This window comes from Theropithecus gelada, chromosome 4, assembly GCF_003255815.1.
Source record: "Theropithecus gelada isolate Dixy chromosome 4, Tgel_1.0, whole genome shotgun sequence".
Taxonomy (NCBI): domain Eukaryota; kingdom Metazoa; phylum Chordata; class Mammalia; order Primates; family Cercopithecidae; genus Theropithecus; species Theropithecus gelada.
The window spans coordinates 103051306-103072663 of record NC_037671.1 but is presented as its reverse complement, the minus strand read 5'-3'; positions in this window follow the sequence as shown (position 1 = coordinate 103072663).

The window sequence follows — 21358 nt, the reverse complement described above, 5'->3', positions numbered from 1 at the left end:
GAAACATTATTATTTTTATTTATCCAGCCAGATTTATCTCTTTCTTTGAAAGGAACATTAGCCCATTACACTTAATGTGTATTGCTAATATATTTGAGTTTAAATCTACTAGGTTTCTAAGTGTTTTTTATTTGGCCTCCTTTCGATGTTACTTTGTATTTTTTTGCCTTCTTTTATATTGCTTCTTTTGTATTAATTTTCCCACCTGTAATTCACTATTAGAAATTATTCACTATTTTATTACCCTTATTGTTGTTACACTTGACCAATGAATTTAATCACTTGACCAATGATTAAACACGTATTGTTGACACTGAAAGAGCTAATGTTAATTGGACCTTTTACACCTTTCCAGACAGTGGAAGGCATTTGCTATTGCTCACAACACAGTACACAGGTTACAGATAATTTCAGTCTCTGTTACTAGAAAAAAGACACTGCTATGAGGTGCGTTTTTTCACTCAGTAAGCCATGCTCTGATACCATGCTCTCATTCCACTCCTGGCTAGAAACTGTTTCCCGTCACGACCAGGAGCTTGTGGTTTTTGAAATATTTGAATATATATTTGAAATCTATTTTATATATACATATACTTTTGTATGTATTCTAAGTGAATTAATGATAGGGAATGCGTATAGAAATTCTATTTGAATTAACCCACCATCTTGCCCAGAATCCCAGGGAATTTATTCTTTTTTTTTTTTTTTTTTTTTTTTTTTTTTTTTTTTTTTTTTTTTTTTGAGACGGAGTCTCGCTCTGTCGCCCAGGCTGGAGTGCAGTGGCCGGATCTCAGCTCACTGCAAGCTCCGCCTCCCGGGTTCACGCCATTCTCCTGCCTCAGCCTCCCTAGTAGCTGGGACTACAGGCGCCCGCCACCTCGCCCGGCTAGTTTGTTGTATTTTTAGTAGAGACGGGGTTTCACCGTGTTAGCCAGGATGGTCTCGATCTCCTGACCTCGCGATCCGCCCGTCTCGGCCTCCCAAAGTGCTGGGATTACAGGCTTGAGCCACCGCGCCCGGCCAGGAATTTATTCTTGATTTTTTGTTATCTGAGGTGATTCTTCAAAATATCTAATTTTATAACCCAAAATGATATAGAATGTTCTGAAAAGTAATTACATAGTTATGTTACATGAAGCTTAAAAAAATTCAAGAAATGACTGATATATAGAATTGCATTTTAAGAAGTTTAGGCTAGTTTAATAAGAAAATAATAGCGAGGGCCGGGCGCGGTGGCTCAAGCCTGTAATCCCAGCACTTTGGGAGGCTGAGACGGGCGGATCACGAGGTCAGGAGATCGAGACCATCCTGGCTAACACGGTGAAACCTCGTCTCTACTAAAAAATACAAAAAACTAGCCGGGTGAGGTGGCGGGCGCCTGTAGTCCCAGCTACTCAGGAGGCTGAGGCAGGAGAATGGTGTAAACCCGGAAGGCGGAGCTTGCAGTGAGCTGAGATCCGGCCACTGCACTCCAGCCCGGGCGACACAGCCAGACTCCTTCTCAAAAAAAAAAAAGAAAAAGAAAAAAAGAGAAAATAATAGCGAGAAAATGGAAAAAATGTCTTTTATAAAACTGAGTAAATATTTGAAGCTATAGCAGACAATATGGAACTATACTTTTGATGATGACTATTTCTGGGGTTTGTGCATTTTATATATGACATATTTACACATATTTCACCATGTGCTGTTCTTTATTCTGAGAGGGAGACAATAGTATTGAACACAACATTATTTCAAGCTCCAATTAAAAAATATTGCATTCTTTGTCATCAAAAGGCTAATATTAACTTTATGAATAAAGTATTACTATTTTTATAAGAACTAGAGTAGCTATTTTATTTTTCTGCCTTTCATTTATTTTTAAATGATTATTTCATGAAAGACAGTGAATTTTTTTTTACACAATATGTTTTATTCAACTGTTGATTAACAAAAAAGATACAGCTTTAAATGGAACATTTAGCCTTTTATCAGAACTTTTTAAAAATCAGCTGCTATTTATGGGTTATAGCTTATAACTCAAAAACAATAGCCTCTTTTACTTCGTAGTTTATACCTCTCTTATTCTTTGGTCTTTAATTTCATATTTCTTTTTGGTTCTATTAATTTGGTATTTTTTCCTAAGTTCAGATTGTTGTAAACAAAAGACGTGACTGGAGTAAATCTTGGTTCTTCTTCTGACAGCCTATTTTCAGAGATGCTGCTCTCCAAATGCTGTTGATTTGGCTGTCACAATTGTACACCAAAAAAGAACTGCTAGGATATATGTTTGATCCATTGTATTATTCTGCACAGTAATCAATTGCCTTATTATTTTTATGAAAATTTCTTTCTTGGCTATTTTTAGGTATGCTCTACTTCCTTTTGCCTCCACCTATCCATACTTTGTACGCATTTTAAGAGTTTAATAAATTAAACTGCAACGCACACACATTAGCTACTGAAAACATTAATATACTAACAGTCACAATCAAAACCATTCCTGTAAACCGTATTAGGAAATGCTGATTGCAGGGAACTTAATGGAAGTGTCCTACTTTCTGGAGTCATTTGTTTTTATGAGAGCCTGAGTGTAAATCCTGTGCACAGACAGCTATTACGCAGTTAATTATGCACAAAGTAAACATGTACAACTGCAAACAGCAAAATGCCACCTAATAACGGATAACCCCAGATTTATGGTATGCATGCCCAATCTGTAAAGGCTTCTACTCATGAATCTGAAATGAATGGAACATTACCTAAATGATCCAGAATGAAGGATTTAATACATTGCTCTACCCTTATTGCTACTTATTTCTTGTCAGCAGATTTTTCATTTTGCTTTAATTTATTGTACATAAACACTATGCAAATGTTTGGGTCATATTTAAAAACATATGGCTTGTTCTTATGATTACTGGTTAGACATTTTATTACAGATTACTTGTTAGGCAAATCATTTTTTTAATTATACAGGTCAACATGTAATCACTGTTCCCACATGTACTTGTTATACAAAGCTCCACTAAATAAACATACTGTGCATAATTTAGGGAATATGCTTATGTAATGTCCTTAACATGTGTCTCATTGCCTTCTGATTATTTTTATCAATGCAAATCCATTTCTTTTGTAATGAGAACTTCAAATTTTGTATTTCTGCTAGTAATGAGATTTTTTCTGGAGTTTCATACTAAATAAAATGTACCACTGGTTAGTTTTATCTGTTCCCCAAATGAAAATAATTGAAGAGCTACTAGGTAAATTCTAATATAATTATATTTTTATCAATTTATATAATTCATTTTTTTTTATGCTCTTTGGTTTCAAGAAGTTAAAATGACTTACAAAAATACCAAAAAATGCAGCAGTTTAAGGATGGACTAAAGGAATATCTCAGGAGAGAACAAAAAATGGTAGAAGAAATAAGGTGTAGCAGGAATGAAGTTAATTTACAAAATATATGCTGAGAAACTTTTGAGATCTGGACAAACAATTTAGCTTCAAATATTTTATTAGTCAAAACAGACACAGAAAAATAAATGGTTAATGATATGCTATGGCAATCCAATACACTGCTTCAGAGAAACACATTTATTCTCAGTTCTGAAATTACAGAAATCTATCCTGTACATCCTTTCAGATAGAATGCTCTTTTAAAATAAATTCCAGTATATCAATATAGGCTCACTTATTGTAACGAATGTATCTCTCTGGTACAGGATGCTCATTGTAGGGGAAGTTATGGGTGTGTGGGACAGGGTATACTTAGAAGTCTGTATTTTCCTCTCAATTTGGCTTCGAACATAAGACTTCTGTAAAATGCATTTATTTATTAATTTTAAAAATCCCCAATAATCTCATAATTAGTTATCATAACAGGTTGTATGCTGTTCCACATTCAATTCTTCTATGTAAAAGGAGAGCACAATATCAGGCACAATTGAGTAAAAGCTGTCTCCTGACAGTGATAAGAAAAGTGATGGATATATAGTGATTCAAAATAATGCAGTTTCGTTATGAAGCATTAGAGAATGCCTCTTTTAAATGATTTCAATAAACTGATATATATTCCAGATTTGAGGTACCCTTGTGGAGTATTGACCTGAGTCTTAACTCAGGCCACCCATACATAGAGAATGATTTTACAACAGGAAAAAAATGGCTTGAGAATCTGTCTTTGAGAGCAACTTGTAGGTAAAGCATACACAGATAGACAAGATAAAAAGAAACAAAATAGTTAGCAATGATGGGGGAGGGGCCTGTTTGATGAGGGAAAACAGACTGCTTTACTTGTCTAGCATACATTCTTGTGCACCAGGGCATTTGTGGAATTGCAGTAAACCCAGGGCTAAGTGCTTCATTTACTTTGAGAAAAATATTTAGGCACTAGGAAATTTCAGCTCACTATGTTTTAAAACAAATTATTTAAGCTATAGCTATATATCACCTTTATTTCTTTTTAAAAAGTTCACAGGATCATTTTACAAAGAGGAAAAAAATCTAAGATGATCTCAGTTCCTGTTTAAATTACTATTGTCATTTTTGTTTTGTTAGTTGTGTTATGAAACTGGAATAGATGGAATGCCAATGCATGGGAGGTCAAAATATGAAATCAGTTCCCACATTTGCACAGTTCCAATTTCTATGCAAAGCATATGGCTTTTCCCTTTTTCTTGCTTAGATAATTACTCCCTTGCCATTTCCCATTGCTATTACTATCAGTTTTCTCTTCATACCATTCTCTTTTGTGGGGTACAGAGGGATGTCATATTATCTACTATAAAAATATTCTTCTGGCTTGATTGCACTGCATATCTGCTTATTTTAAAAATCAATAAGTGTTTTCCAAAAGGGAGTGTGATCACAAAGTGAAAAATATGATAAATGTGCCAGAAACTTAACACAAAGATGACTACATGCTCTATTTACTGTATTCAATTAAACAAAAAAGAATCTCACTATTGGTTAAAATTGTAGAATTTTCAGTATAGAAAAAAGAAACAAAGAAAGTAGTGATTAAAATTATAAAACTTTTAATAGCTGCAAAATTCAAGAGAATAAATCAAGATTATCTCTCCAGATTATTTATATTGTAGAAAAACATCAAATTTTCTGTGGTGATCATGTAAATACTTTCATAGGAGTTATCTAAGTCTTATAAAAATTTGCAATTAATAGAATGTTCTTTGAATATAAACCATGGCATATGCCTTCATAGGGGTAACCTAAACTTGACAGTGCTCATTTATGAAAAAGTGATCATGTATACCTTTGTATAGAATATGCAGTTGTAATAAAAAATGTGTTCTGTTGTTCTAATAGGAAATTCCACTTTCCATTCAATGTGATTATTTTCATATTCCTAAATGCATTTTAATTACATTTTAATTCACAAAAGAAATGACTTTAGTGTCATAAAAATATGTAGGTAACTTTGTAAAATTACACAGTTATGTGGGTATATTAATCATCATAGTCCTCCACCTGGTAAAGTAATTCTAATAACAACTAATAAAGCAGTTAAAGAATTACATTTCAGGATCTTTCCTCTCCTTAGTACAAATCAATAGAAAGCACCTTTCAGAAAAAATTATTGGAATTAATAGGAACAGAAGTAAAATATGCAAATAATAAATCAGAATATTAATGACATAATGAACTTCTCAAGGCCCTAAGAAACAGAAAAAGAAGCAAATGGATGATAAAGGAGGCAAGAAAAATTTGAAGGTTATTAGAAAGGAACACCTAGCAGCTGAATGAAGAAATTCAAATGTAATGAAGAAGAATTTCGATAGTGTGAAAATCATCTGACTTATTTACCCACATATAAGCAATTTTTTGGTAATGTTATATACATTCTATTGCTGGTGCTCTGCAGTTCTTTTTTTGGATACACATTTCCATCTGAAATTTTCTTCTGCCTGAAGGACTTCCTTAAGTATTTTTTGTAGTGTGCATCTACTGGTGATGAAAACTTTCAGCTCTTGTATGTCTGAAAAGGTTGTAATTTAGCTTTGGTTTTGCAAGATATTTTTATTAAAAATAGGATTCTAGCCCTTTGTCAGATGAGTAGATTGCAAAAACTCTCTCCCATTTTGTAGGTTGCCTGTTCACTCTGATGGCAGTTTCTTTTGCTGTGCAGAAGCTCTTTAATTTAATTAGATCCCATTTGTCAATTTTGGCTTTCGTTGCCATTCCTTTTGGTGTTTTAGATATGAAGTCCTTGCCCATGCCTATGTCCTGAATGGTATTGCCTAGGTTTTCTTCTAGGGTTTTAATGGTTTTAGGTCTAACATTTAAGTCTCTAATCCATCTTGAATTAGTTTTTGTATAAGGAGTAAGGAAGGGATCCAGTTTCAGCTTTCTACTTATGACTAGCCAGTTATCCCAGCACCATTCATTAAATAGGGAATCCTTTCCCCATTTCTTGTTTTTGTCAGATTTGTCAAAGATCAGATGGTTGTAGATGTGTGGTATTATTTCTGAGGACTCTGTTCTGTTCCATTGGTCTATATCTCTGTTTTGGTATCAGTACCATGCTGTTTTGGTTACTGTAGCCTTGTAGTATAGTTTGAAGTCAGGTAGCATGATGCCTCCAGCTTTGTTCTTTTGACTTAGGATTGTCTTGGCAATGAGGGCTCTTTTTTGGTTCCATATGAACTTTAAAGCAGTTTTTTCCAATTCTGTGAAGAAAGTCATTGGTAGCTTGATGGGGATGGCATTGAATCTATAAATGACCTTGGGCAGTATGGCCATTTTCATGATATTGATTTTTCCTATCCATGAGCAGGGAATGTTCTTCCATTTGTTTGTGTCCTCTTTTATTTCGTTGAGCAGTGGTTTGTAGTTCTCCTTGAAGAGATCCTTCACATCCCTTGTAAGTTGGATTCCTAGGTATTTTATTCTCTTTGAAGCAATTGTGAATGGGAGTTCATTCATGATTTGGCTCTCTGTTTGTTTGTTATTGGTATATAAGAATGCTTGTGATGTTTGCACATTAATTTTGTATCCTGAGACTTTGCTAAAGTTGCTTATCAGTTTGAGGAGATTTGGGGCTGAGACGATGGGGTTTTCTAAATAGATAATCATGTCATCTGCAAACAGGGACAATTACAAAGAACTCAAACAAATTTACAAGAAAAAAACAACCCCATCAAAAAGTGGGCAAAGGATACGAACAGACACTTCTCAAAAGAAGACATTTATGCAGCCAACAGACACATGAAAAAATGCTCATCATCACTAGTCATCAGAGAAATGCAAATCAAAACCACAATGAGATACCATCTCATACCAGTTAGAATGGCAATCATTAAAAAGTCAGGAAATAACAGGTGCTGGAGAGGATGTGGAGAAATAGGAGCACTTTTACACTGTTGGTGGGACTGTAAACTAGTTCAACCATTGTGGAAGACAATGTGGCGATCCCTCGGGGATCTAGAACTAGAAATACCATTTGACCCAGCCATCCCATTACTGAGTATACACCCAAAGGATTATAAATCATGCTGCTATAAAGACACATGCACACGTATGTTTATTGTGGCACTATTCACAATAGCAAAGACTTGGAACCAACCCAAATGTCCATCAATGACAGACTGGATTAAGAAAATGTGGCACATATACACCATGGAATACTATGCAGCCATAAAAAAGCATGAGTTTGTTTCCTTTGCAGGGACATGGATGCAGCTGGAAACCACCATTCTTAGCAAACTATCACAATAACAGAAAACCAAACACCACATGTTCTCATTCATAGGTGAGAATTGAACAATGAGGTCACTTGGACACAGGAAGGGGATCGTCACACACCGGGGCCTGTTGTGGGGTAGGGGGAGGGGGAGTAGTATTAGGGGATATACCTAATGTAAATGATGAGTTAATGGGTTCAGCACACCAACATGGCACATGTATACATATGTAACAAACCTGCGAGTTGTGCACATGTACCCTAGAACATAAAGTATAAAAAACAAACAAACAAAAAAAACCAGGATTCTGGGTTGACACTTTTTTTTTTCCTCCAGTACTGTAAGACATCGATTCCACTGTCTTTCAGCTTGCTGCTTGTTGCTTGTTGCTGTTGCTAAAAGCCCCTCATCCTTTTGTTCTTCTGGATGTCACATGCTCTTCTCTCTACCTGTTTTTGATATTTTCTCTTTATTATTCATTTTAATGTTTGTAAGTGCCTTTTGTTTTCATGTTATTTAGGTTTAGAGAACCTCAAATTTGAATTCAGTTTCACTAATCTTTTCTTTTTCAGTATTTAATTTGTCATTACCCCCACTATTATTATAAATATATTTCCTTCTCAGAAATTATAATTTTCATCTCTAGCAGTTTCATTTGCTCTCTGTATAACTTCAATGTCTCAACTTTGGAACATATATAGTACAGCTATAGTAACTGTTTTGGGGTCCTTACCTGCTCATTTCAACATCTGTATCAGTTAATGGTTAGTTTTGATTGATTGATTTTTCTCCACATATGGGTTATTATTATCATGCCTCTTTCCATATCTGGTAATTTTTTATTGATGCCAGACAATATGATTTTATCTTGTTGTGTGCTGTCTATCTCTATAAATATTCTTGACCTTTCTTAAGACACACAGTATGCAACTGAAAAATAGTTTGACACTTTCACGTCTTGCTTTTTAAGGTTCATTAGATGGCAGGACCCTTCTAGGTACTGCACCCCTTGCTTGATGAATTTTGAATTTGTCCAATTTTGCTGAATTGAACAGGTTCCATTCCATGCCCTGTGAGGGTCAACTACCATCCTTCTAATGCTTTTGGATGGTTCTTTCCTTAGGAAGTTTTCTTAATGTGTGTGCTGATGAGACTCTGCTGAAGTTCTGATTATTCTGCTGAGTAGTAGAAAAAGAATGTCTGCAGATACCTGGGCTTCTCTGTGCAGCTCTCTTGTCTCTAGTATTCTGCCTGCAAATTCTAGCTGCTATGGCATCCATGGATACCCCGCTTTCTCATCTTGATTTAAGGACTGTATCTGGATTCTACCTTCTTGCAATATGGCCTGGGCATTTTCTTAAGGTAGTAAGCTGCGGGGGGCAGGGGTGGGTCATTGATTTCATCCTATTTTTTTTCTATTTTCTCGGGAAACACTATTCCTTATTTTGTTAGGTCCAATGCCTTGAAGATGATTGTTTCATGTTTCTTTTTTCTGATTTTTTTTTCGATGTTTGACTAGTGGTGAGAAAAAAAAAATGGAATTAAATCAATCCCTGCTACTTCAAACATGTCAGAGAAGGAATAAATATATGCAGTTTTATTTTTATATGATAGGTACTCAAAATGGTTTGAAGGATAAATGTATATTTTGTTTTCATAAATATTGGCATATTTTGTTTAAAAATGTAGTAAATTGCACCTTTATAAACATATATGACAGTACATTTTTCTGTATTACCTCAAAAAATTGTTATTTTTAAATATTTCCTGTCTGGTAGAAAGTTTTCAATCAGTCATTTTCAATTGAATAATTTGAATTTCATATTACTGAATTTAAGCATAATTTTATATGTCTATTTGTCTTCTGAACTTGCTCTTCTGGGCATTGCTGTGTTGCATATTTTTTTAACTCTTTTCTTTTGTGCTACTATATATTCACTTACCAATTTGTAAAGGCATACTGTGTCTTTGAAAAAATAAATCTTGTATGTCATCTATTGTTAGTAGTTTCCTCAAATACTATGTGTATTTTCTGATTAATATTTGCCTATTTGTTTCATCTTATATCTGATTTTTAGTTTTTAACATTTTCATTTTAATTAATTGATTTAAAATAGCAGTGTTTATTTTATAACATCAATGTTTTATAGTATCTTGGTTAAGGGCATTTCTTTTCTTGGACTGCATAAGCAGTGTTTTGGTATTCTTTGAAAGGGCCTAGGGTCACCTAGGTAGTAGACAAAGGAACTGAAACCAGAATATCTCTTCCCATACCTTTCCCATTTTATTATATTTCTATTACTTTAATAATTATAAGCTAATAATTAAAACTGACTTTCAATTGTCAAGGAAGAAAGGAAGGGAGACACTGGAGAGATGGAAATAAAATAAAGAATTTTATTTTATTTTATTTTATTTTTGAGACAGAGTTTCACTCTTTTGCCCAGCCTGGAGTACAGTGGCATGATCTCTGCTCACTGCAACCTCCACCTTCTGGGTTCAAGCTATTTTCCTCCTTCAGCCTCCCAAGTAGCTGGGATCATAGGCACCCACTACCGTACTCCACTAATTTTTGTATTTTTAGTAGAGACAGAATTTCACCATGTTGACCAGGCTGGTGTCAAACTCCTGGCCTCAGGTGATCCACTTGCTTCAGCCTCCAAAAGTACTGGGATTAAAAGCGTGAGCCACTATACCAAGCCTAGAAAATAGAGAACATTAAACCATGCACTTTTTTAAAAATTAAAAATATATGTATCTGCTACATCTAGATTATCTTGAGAAACAAGTCATGTTATTATCCCTCATCAGCAGACCCATCCAATGAGATTCAACACATTTCAGACTTCTGTTGTATCAATGAAATGTTCTAAACCAACTAATAGTAGCTCTTCTTGAGAATGGAATTTGCATGCGTATCTTAGTACAGGTGGTAGTGATAAAAGAAAATGAAAGAATATATAGTACAAGATGTCATCGTCTCTTTTAATAGCACCCTCTCATAAATTTCATGGATGATGCAAGATGGTAGGGGATTTATGTGAAGCAAGTTCTGAGTCCATGATGTCTACCTATAAGTTTGTTCACTTTCAACTGAATAACTTGCACTTCAGAGATGAATTTTATAATAATAGTTCTCTTGCATCTTTAATTGAACAATCATAGAGTCATTGATGATAAGACCTTGTATTTTATTTTAGCTCTAATACCTAAGTAATTTGAAACTTTAAATGATTTATTTTATTTTATTGTACCTCTGGAGCTGTCCGCATTTCGCTCAGTGGTAGTAGTTCCTTCCCATCATAAAGAATCCAAGGAGGAAAGTAGACATCCAATTAACCACTCACCTGACACCACAGTTTTCTCTTCAGAATGATATTTTAGCTTTGAGACACACTGAAGCTTGACTCTCTCATGACATTTTGGTATCAAACATTCAGGTGAATTGCATTAAGGACATTAATTTTTCTGACAGTCTTTCAAAACAGTGCTTCAAAAATGTCCAATAATATAGCAAATACTGTAAGAAGACTTGAATCTATTGTTATAACATATAAATGTTATTCAGTCTACCTCTACTGTCTTATCCTGCAGCCATATATAATTGTAATGTTTTATATTTATATGTGATACCTTTTTTTAAAAGATATATCATATTTTTTAAAAGAAAAAAGAAATATATAAGAGCAGTTAGACTCCAGTAAAGTACATAGTGTTTTCAGATATCACCAGGTGAAATATTTTTATCCAGGATAAATGTTAGAATGTTTAGTATTTTGTTTATGAAAAAAAGCATAGAATTTTTCAAATTTGCTTATTATTCCATATAACTCATTCAAAGTCTCTCCTTTTCATTCTAATTTCATTAATAGTCACAACAATTTGTGAGTTTAATCTTATTTCTTCAAACATAGTTTAAATTCTTTAAGACTTACTTTGATATTTATATTTCTCTTGCATCCCCTGTAACTCATATTCAGCTGTATATATAGCAATCACTCAAAAATACTTATTAGTTTGTATTCAACAATTTAGAAATATTTATATGTTAAATATCCTTCAGGTGACATAAATATTAGTAAAATAATTAATACATGCCCTCAAAGAACATATATTCAACAAGGAGGATAGGACAAAAGCATACAATCTACCCCCCACACATATATTTACACAAAACCAGAATAGAGATTAGTAGGAACAAGCCATGAAATGGTAAAAACAAAAAACAAAAGAAAACATCCAAATTGTTAGGAGAGTTTACAAAACAGCTTACAACTGATGGAGTACAATTTAAAAAAGCTCCATGAGGAAGTGTAACTTAACGTGGTTGATGAACGAGTTTTACAAATGGACAGAGGAGAAGTCCATTTCATATACAGAAAAAGACACATTCAAATGTTTGAAGGTGCAAGAAACGTCAACAATTTTCATCAAAACGTAAAGACCATTCACAGGAATAGACTAGTATCTGAGGGGTTTCGTATATGAGGATACTACAATTATAAAGGTACAATTAATAGTATGCTGAGGAATTTATGCTTAAAAGTTGTTTTTAAGTAGGTAGATGGAGTGACAAGAGCAACAACTATAAAAGCACCAACAGGTATATTTTCAGCAAAATTAGAAGATCAAGAAAACTCCCAGGCCTTATCATGTGATTACTTCAAGATGCAATAAATATGGAGAGAGAGGCATAATTTTAGAAGATCTCAGAAATCCCTAGGTATAGCTCATTACCTTAAGGAATGGAACTGTCACACCTTGTACAGACAGTGGTGATAAAAGCAAATATTATTATATAGTATAAAACGGCATACTCTTTTAATACATCCTCAAGGCTGTTGATGACGGCTAAGAATGGACAAGTCTTGAATCTGAATATCAGGTAAGCAAACAGAGAGACAATATGGAAAGATCAGTGTGACCCAGAAATGGAAACTCAGAAAGTAAAAGCAAAATGCCTCTTGTAAATATTAAGTGATTGCTGTAAAGTCCAGATTGTATCTCATCCCAGTCAACGGCTTGTGAAGAAACTTGAAACTCTGAGCTGTTACTGAACGAAGTTTGGGTAGGAAAAGTAAAGAAGACATGGCAACAATTATTAGCAACAGCAGCAACTCACGAGGGAGTTCATGAGCAGAAAAGTCTGGGAAGCACCCTGGCCTACTCATCCCTTCCAGAGGAAATGCTTACAAGAGTTGTTTAGCAAAATACAGCCATTCAGATAACTACAAAATAAAAATATACCACATTCATACAAAAATATTACAGATCACAAGATAAAAATAGTAAAATGTTGTTATGGGTTATTAAACTTACCAGAAAGATATTGCCACAAAGTAAACATTCCAACATGAATTTAAAAAAATGAAAGAAGCAATCACTTTTATGAAAGATAACCAGAAAGCACATATGCACAATTTCTGAAACAATATGGCCAAACCATAGGATGTAACAAAAACATGCAGAATTCAGGAAATAAACAGAAGGAAAAGACAAAAATCATTTGAGAAATGAAGACTAAAGTACATGGAGCATGAAAGAGAACAGACCTTACATAAAGCCAGCAACAGACACAGACGATAGAATTAAGAAAACTTAATAAAGATATTATTTAAGAGAGTAGAGAAAAAATGATAGATATAGAAGACATTCAGTGGATATTATGTTCACTGAATTTCCAAGTAAGGCCAAAAAAATAGAATAATAAAATACAACAGCAGTTACATTGAAATGAGTATATAATAATGTATTATCTTAAATGGTATTACATTCAGATTCTTAATATCAATTTAACTTTTAATCATTAACATCAATTCAGTTGATCAATCTCCAACCCAATTTTGCATATGTCTATATTGATTGTACCAATTTGTCAAAATTGTGCCCATCTTGAATATTATATTTCTCAGTAATTTCCAGCATTTTTAATAATCATCTGCCAAATAAAATGGTCACTTGCTGGCTTAAATTTCGAGCAACTTTGAGTCTTATGACAGTTTTTATAGTTTGAGTTTGCCTTTTATTTAATATTTGTTATTCATATGTTTTATTATAATAACATACAGACTTTATATGCCTTTCTGATGTAGCAGGGCAATGTATGGCATACACTTTTTAATATTCAATACTTTGAATATGCTGTTGAATATGGTACATGGTTGGTAAATATTTGCTGATGTACTGAATAATGTACAAATATTGATGAATTGGTTAAATATTTTTTATGGACTGAATCCAGCTTATTATTTTTATCATTTATCTATGCACTGCATGCAATATGCTACTCTCTTGCAAATTTTTGTAATTTGAGCCACAATAAACTATATCTACATATATATTTCTGATAAAATAAATATATGATTTTTAAATGTCTACTCCAACTTGGAATATATCTTTTTTAGCATCTCCAGATTAAATTTCTGTCGGAATCCCAGCTATACACGTTTACTTCTTTCAGAGACTTGTCTACACGCTAAACCTATGTCATCAATTTTTATCCACTTCAATGTTTATTTGCTAACAGATTCCAATTAGAATCTTTCACTTTTTGGCTTTATCTGCCATTTGATAAAGCCAGGTTGAATAAAAGAAGACAGTGATTATAGTAAATAATATAGGCTCATTATTTTCTGCCTCCAGACTGTCAGGTACAAAATTTGTTCATGTGCCTCTGTAACTTTTAAACTGCTTTAAATTTAGCTTCCTGTCCGGCAGCATCATCTACAACTTCTCTATTGTAGGGTAAACCTTGAGTGATACTGAAATCTTTCTAATTCTTTGAATATGCTTTCTCACTCTCCATTGCCCTTTCTCATAATATTCTTTCTGCTCGGAATGCCTTCCACCATTACTCACACGCAGTCTTGTTCATTCTTCAGCTGCTGGCTCCGAATGTCTTTCCTTTGTGGGAAAAGCATATTGGTTCATTTTTTTTCTCTGCTCTCTTCATGCTTCTTATATCCGTCCATCATAGGCTTATCAGGTCAAGCTACAATTGTTTTTTAATATACCTCTCTCCCACTGGATTTTACACTCTTCAATAATGTGAATTTTTAAAAATCTTTATAAGCCCATTATTTTAGACAGTGCTTAGGACCTAATTGATACTTAGTGATGGTAGTTAATTTCTTAAATTTATGTTTTCCTCACTTGAAATTAGCTTTAGATTTGTGCACCAATGAAGCTCCAGTAAAGTTGTTCTTAAAATTGCTGAAGTCTGTATTAGGGTTCTTTAGAGAGATAGAATCAATGGGAGATAGATAGATAGATAGATAGATAGATAGATAGATAGATAGATAGATAGATAGACAGACAGATAGATGATAGATAGATAGATAGGAGGTAATTTATTAGGGGACCAGATTATGGAACAGAAGTCTCATGACAGGCCATCTTGCCATCTGAAGACCCTGCAATGCTCGTTGCATAGCTCAGTCCCAGTCTGGAGGCCTCAAAACCAGAGAAGTCAATCGTGTAATTCTCAGTTCAAGGTTAAAGGCCTGAGAACCAGAGGTCTGCTGGTGTAAGATCTAAAGTCCCAAGGGAGAAGAGCCTGGAGTACTAATGTCCTAGGGCAGAAGAGTTTTTCAGCTTCAGGAGAGAAAGAAAAAAAAAAAAAAAAAAACACTTTTCTCCCCTCTTTTGTTCTACTGGGCCTCCAGCCAATTGAATGGTGCCTGCTCATGTTGAAGGTGGATCTTCCCTATTCAGTGCAATTCCCTCTCCAATCTCCTCTGGAAACACCCTAGGAGACACACCCAGAAGTATTGCTTTGCCATATCTCTAGGTATGTCTTAATCCACTCAAGTTGACATCTAAAATTAACCATCACAGTCTTTCAAGCATACAGCATTATAATCTATATCCCTTTGTGAACCATTAGTTCAATGACCTTTCCATTATGTTAGAGCTCCATGCGATGTGCTTTGTTTTAATTTTCAAAAATTTATTTCCTAGCCCTCTTTCTGGACAGTCTGGAAGAAGCTACTTCATCTCACTGTATTTTAGTTTTGGCCCCTATAAAATAGGGATAATAACAGGATCTACATTGTAGTGCTGTTGTAAGGATCAAGTAAATTTATATACATAAAGTACTTAAAACAGGACCTGGCATATGTATAAATGCCCTTGAAATGCTTTTTAGAATTATTATTATTGTTTCTAGCTGCTGTGTAATCTATTCTCTTTGTTCACTCTTGGTGTTGTCTCTATATAGTCCCCAGACAGGAAAAAGACCTTGCAGTAGCTCTCCCAAAGGCCAGCCTATCTTGTCTGTGGCAGTTCCTAGAAGTGACCACCTACCAGATACCGAGAGTTTTTCAGTCTGATTACAACAGACATGATTTTCTTAAAAATTATGTGCTGCCAATGATCAGGGACATTTCTCTGAAGCAAAATGGATCCTGAATGTTCTAGAAAAATTTATAGGTAATGACAGTTTGCATCTACTTGTACGTAACAAGAATATCTAAATTAAAAAGGAAAATGAGCCAGGAATTATGAAGTTATCATTATTAATAGGTAATCCACGCCTGTATTATGGACACACCTGTGATCCAGGAACAAAACGTCCTGTGGATTTGACTACTATTGTTATTTGACAAAGTAAACAGCTGTTTCTGCTGGGAAATAGGTATTTATAGTCAAGAGGGTAAAGTTGAGATGAAGAGGGGGTGATCTGGCTCCTATATTAAATATTCCTGCTTGTATGATGTATGATAATGCCTGCCTGTTGAAATTAAATAGCATTAACAAGTACCTACTGCAATGTTTGACAGTTATATTAAAACATAAAGATATTTTAAAAATTGTTATAAATGCGTATATACAATATTTATAAATCACATTCTGAAATATGTATATGAAACCACAAAATTTATTTTTACCTAGTGTTTTGGTGACTGATTCTTATATGTTAGGCCCTGTATGTATAAATTGAATTTACTGTCTAATATGCTTAGATGCATTTTCCCCTTTGATTCAGTACAATCCTTGATAATTATATTCTATCATTCACTCATATTCTTTCGACTTTTAGTCTTCAATTGCAAATGGATCTTAATGATCTCCTTTACTTGCATCTGCTTCTTTACCTTTTCATACTGGGTCTTTTCCTCAAAATATTGTACTCTCAAATTGCATGTCAGGCAGTACCCCCAGGCTTTTCTAATGAATATACTTGTGACTCAGACAGTGAAAAACCTAGGATACTTTAAAAAATGACAGTTTATTTGAAATTCCCCAAACATCAAATTTTACCAGTAATTATTGAAATTTTTGACCCCAACGTTTTACCTACACTCTTTTATTACAGTGTAGAGTGACTGCTTCATGATAATAGTGAATTTATTTCCTCACTGCCACATCTAGTTTCTATAACAGTGTCGGTAATGTAATAGATATTCAATGGATATTTGTGACAATATATATAAATGAAACCTCAAATAAATGTATATAGAGAATTTGTATAAAACAATTATCTGAAATTGGGAAGAGTCTATTCTGTTCTTCCAGGCACAACAATGGTCTATTTGTTATAAAAGATGGTTGGGTAGTTTTTCAGTTACATATTTTGGTATAAATTCTAAGCTTAGTTGCTCCTAATCATTTTATAGTCTGGCTTCTTTTTTAAAAAACTTTGAAACATTATATACAAACAACCTCATCAGAACGATCGATCTACTTTTAAGACAATTTTATAAAAACTTGGAGTTTTCTTTCACCTTGTGGTATTACCCAGAATTAAATCAATTTGAGGATATGATAGTATGTGTTACAAAAAGTTGTTTTACTGTATTACAAAAGCATTTACTGGCACAATTTTTAAAATGCATTTTTTTTCTAACTAGGCTGAATAATCTTATTTCTTTAAATCAGGCTTTCTCAATATTTCATAAATAAACTTCATCAGAACAGAGAAATTATATAATGAATATAGTTTGATAGAAATGCTGCTTCACCAATCACTTGTTTTTCATAATATGCATCCACTTGATTATGGCCAAACAAGTGGAAGCCACAGTAAATATTCAATAAAAACTGAAAGCAAAAGCTATGGAAATTTCCATGTGGAGCTTCAGTTCTATATCATCTTGGATAGTATGTCATTCATTGTTTTGAGCCCAGTGTACTTCACATGTTGGTTACTCAATGAATCTTTTTTTAACAAATAAAAACTAGTTCTTTGTTAGTAGTTCCAATATTTTTTAATTGGCATCTTTTATAATAGCATCTTATTAGGCAATCAAATCTTACAGTATCAATTTCTAGGGAAAGAGTCTTGCTTTAATTTCTGGTGTTAGAAGCAGACCCTTGAATCTGTATGAGAGACGTTAGGTCACAGTCTAAGACCAAAGAGCCAAGCCTTATTATTTTATAGCTAAGAAACAACACATAGAGTGAGACTGTGTTTTCAGCAGAAAAGAAAACAAAAGTAAACATATATGTTCCTGAGCATTGTTAGGCATTTCTCAACCCTCTTAATGAATTAATGTTCTCAAACAAATTTATATTTCAGGAGAAAGTAGAGATATCTGTATTCTCAAAAAAGTAAGCCAAATATCATTAAATATACTGATTTATGTTTTAAAACACTTTGAGGAGGCATCAATATTAAAGAACAAAAATTAATTACTATAAAGGGAGTTATTTGAATCACATTGATTCTACTGATAGCTAAACTTAATAGCCCTCTTTTAAACTATAATTTGCCAAGGTAACTGGTGGTTGCTTCTTTGCCATTCTTTCCCAAACATCTCTCTCTGTTTTGATTTTAACTTTAGTTTTGGGATTTCTAAACATAAGCTTATTGACAATACCAGTTTTTTAAAATAGTTATTGTCGAGCATTATGACACTTGTCTGTATGCCATTTCCAGTAGTCTAGCATTTTTTTCCTCATATTGAATCTTTGAAAGAAGTGATTCCACAACTGAATGAAATGCTGGTTCAGTGGACTTAAAATGCCTGTCCCAAAGTAATATGTCTGTCACATTAGCACAAGCATTGGCTAATAGTAGGCAGGGAGTGGTTTTTTCAAAGAACTGTTTCCAGGTTATTTAATTACATTGTGCTGTCAATTTGCTATTGTTAGAAAGAAATTATCAGGGAGTTCCCAATTAACTAAAATTCTATAAAGAGATACAATAGAGTGGAAAATATCAAGTTTTAATTGGTTTCCAGAGCAAGATTTTTTAGAAAACTGTCAAATTAAAAAAAAAAATGCCACACTGACAGATTTTATTATAGTACATGACTGTGCCAATCACATGTAATGGAGACTAACATTATGTATCTGATAAAATAGAATGGTTAGCCGTTTATACCCTTGAAAACTTTAGTGTAATAAAACTATATTTTCCTTAAAACTGTGTTGAAAATTAGCGTTTTATTTGAAATTTTATGTTTGTAAGCAAAAACTAAGCTTTCATTACAAGAATTGGTTTGGAATGTTCCAAATGAGTTTTAAAATATATCATTTTTACTTGTAGTTTGTAATTATCAAAGGAAGAAAGACACTCCTTTGAATCTTGGGTAAACGGTAAACAAGAATTATCTGTAAAAGTTGCCCAAAGATTTCAAGATGCTCATTAATACGTTTAACTTAAAGAAAAATCATTGAAGTGGAAGAATGTGTTAAACAACAGTAGATTGGAATCAGATTAGTATTCATTTAATCATCTATGTGGCTAAGGGTGAATAAATTATATGAGCATTAAACAGGGAGTTGAACTAGATAAATTGCTAAAATCCTCTATCTTTAACATTCTATGATTATCAAAAGATTAAACCATAAATAGAAGTACCAGTAAGACCATTTATTTCCTCAAGTTAATCCATTCTTGCCATATTAAATTATTCTTTGAGAATATCAGTTTACACAAGTGGTATCATAAAGTTACTCTTGATCTGCTAAAAAATATTATCTTCCATTTACCAGTAGATTAAATGTTATATCTCCATTTCTAACCAGAATGGTAAAACAAACAACAAACAAACAAAACTATTTTTTTCTCTATGATAATTAAAACTTAAATTTTATAATCTGTGGTATTTTGTTTTAATCGCCCTGCATTTTTAGCTCCTTCACTTCTACTCTCTCACCTGATGGTAACATTTCCCTCCCTTCCTCTCTCCTTCCTCTGTCTCTCCCTAGCTCCCTCCTGCCTTTATTCCTTCTTCTTTTCTTTCTGGGACTAGGACCGGGCACTCACCATTTGCCGACTATTTGTTTAGCGTCTTTTCTACTTTTATCAATTCAAGTTCAAGCTAGTCTTCATGTTCACATGCTCCCTTTTCTTTCTTTCACAATCTTACTCATTTGGGGAGGCTGAGCAGCTGGCTAAGGTTGGGCTGGAGTTGGCCTCATCAAGCTCAGTGTTCACACTAATGTTTTTTTTTCTCCTTCCTGTCTTCCTTCCTTCCTTCCTTCCTTCCTTCCTTCCTTCCTTCCTTCCTTCCTTCCTTTCTTTCTTTCTTTCTTTCTTTCTCTCTTTCTCTCTTTCTCTCTTTCTTTCTTTCTTTCTCTCCTTCCTTCCTTCCTTCCTTCCTTCCTTCCTTCCTTCCTTCCTTCCTTCCTTCCTTCCTTCCTTCCTTCCTTCCTTTCTTTCTTTCTTTCTTTCTTTCTTTCTTTCTTTCTTTCTTTCTTTCTTTCTTTCTTTCTTTCTTTCTTTCTCTCTCTCTCTCTCTTTCGTCTTTCTTTCCTGCCTCTCTCCCCTTCCTTCCTTCCTTCCTTCCTTCCTTTTTCTTTTCTTTTCTTTTCTTTTCTTTTCTTTTCTTTTCTTTTCTTTTTCTTTTGGCAAAGCCTCACTCTGTTGCCAGGCTAGAGTACAGTGGCGGGTTCTCCGCTCACTTCAACCTCTGGCTCCCAGGTTCAAGCAATTCTTCTGCACTGAGTAGCTTGGACTACAGGCATGCACTATCATGCTCAGCTAATTTTTGTATTTTTACTAGAGATGGGGTTTCACCGTGGTGGCCAGGATGGCCTCGATCTCTTGACTTCATGATCCATCCACTTCAGTCTCCCAAAGTGCTGGGATTACAGGCGTGAGCAACTGCACCCGGCCCACGCTAAGTTTTTTAGAACACTGTGAACTGGGTTCTAACCCAGTCAAAGCTAAAATGATCAGTGCCTTTTTGAGGGATCTCGTAGGGAATTCCGTGTCTTTGTTAAGGCAAAATCTCACCATTCCAGTGCATTCACCCCCAAATTCTAACATATTGCCATAGTGGACAATCACTTTAATAATAGCATCAGAAACCCACCATTACATATAAAACTATTGTGTGATTAATGTATTCCTAAGTACGGAGTAATAGTTTAATAAACTTACATTTACATCACTTTGCACAATATTGTGATCAGTTTTATTTTACTTAGGATTTTGGCTTCTCCATAGATTTATCATCAGTGTTATTCTAGTTCATCAAGTTGTATTTGACATTTTGATGTATTCATAATAAAATATTAATAATAATGTTTTTCAGATATTGTGAATCCTGAAGTATTGTATAAATTTTTCTAAGAAAGATTAAGTTGCATTTAGTATAATTTTAGTGGTACTGAAGGCATATTATATGTCTAATAACATTTATTTTAAAAAGAAATAGTATTCTTCATACTTGTTATTATTTTATTAACTATGCTTACTTCCCTGATGTTCCAATAAAGAA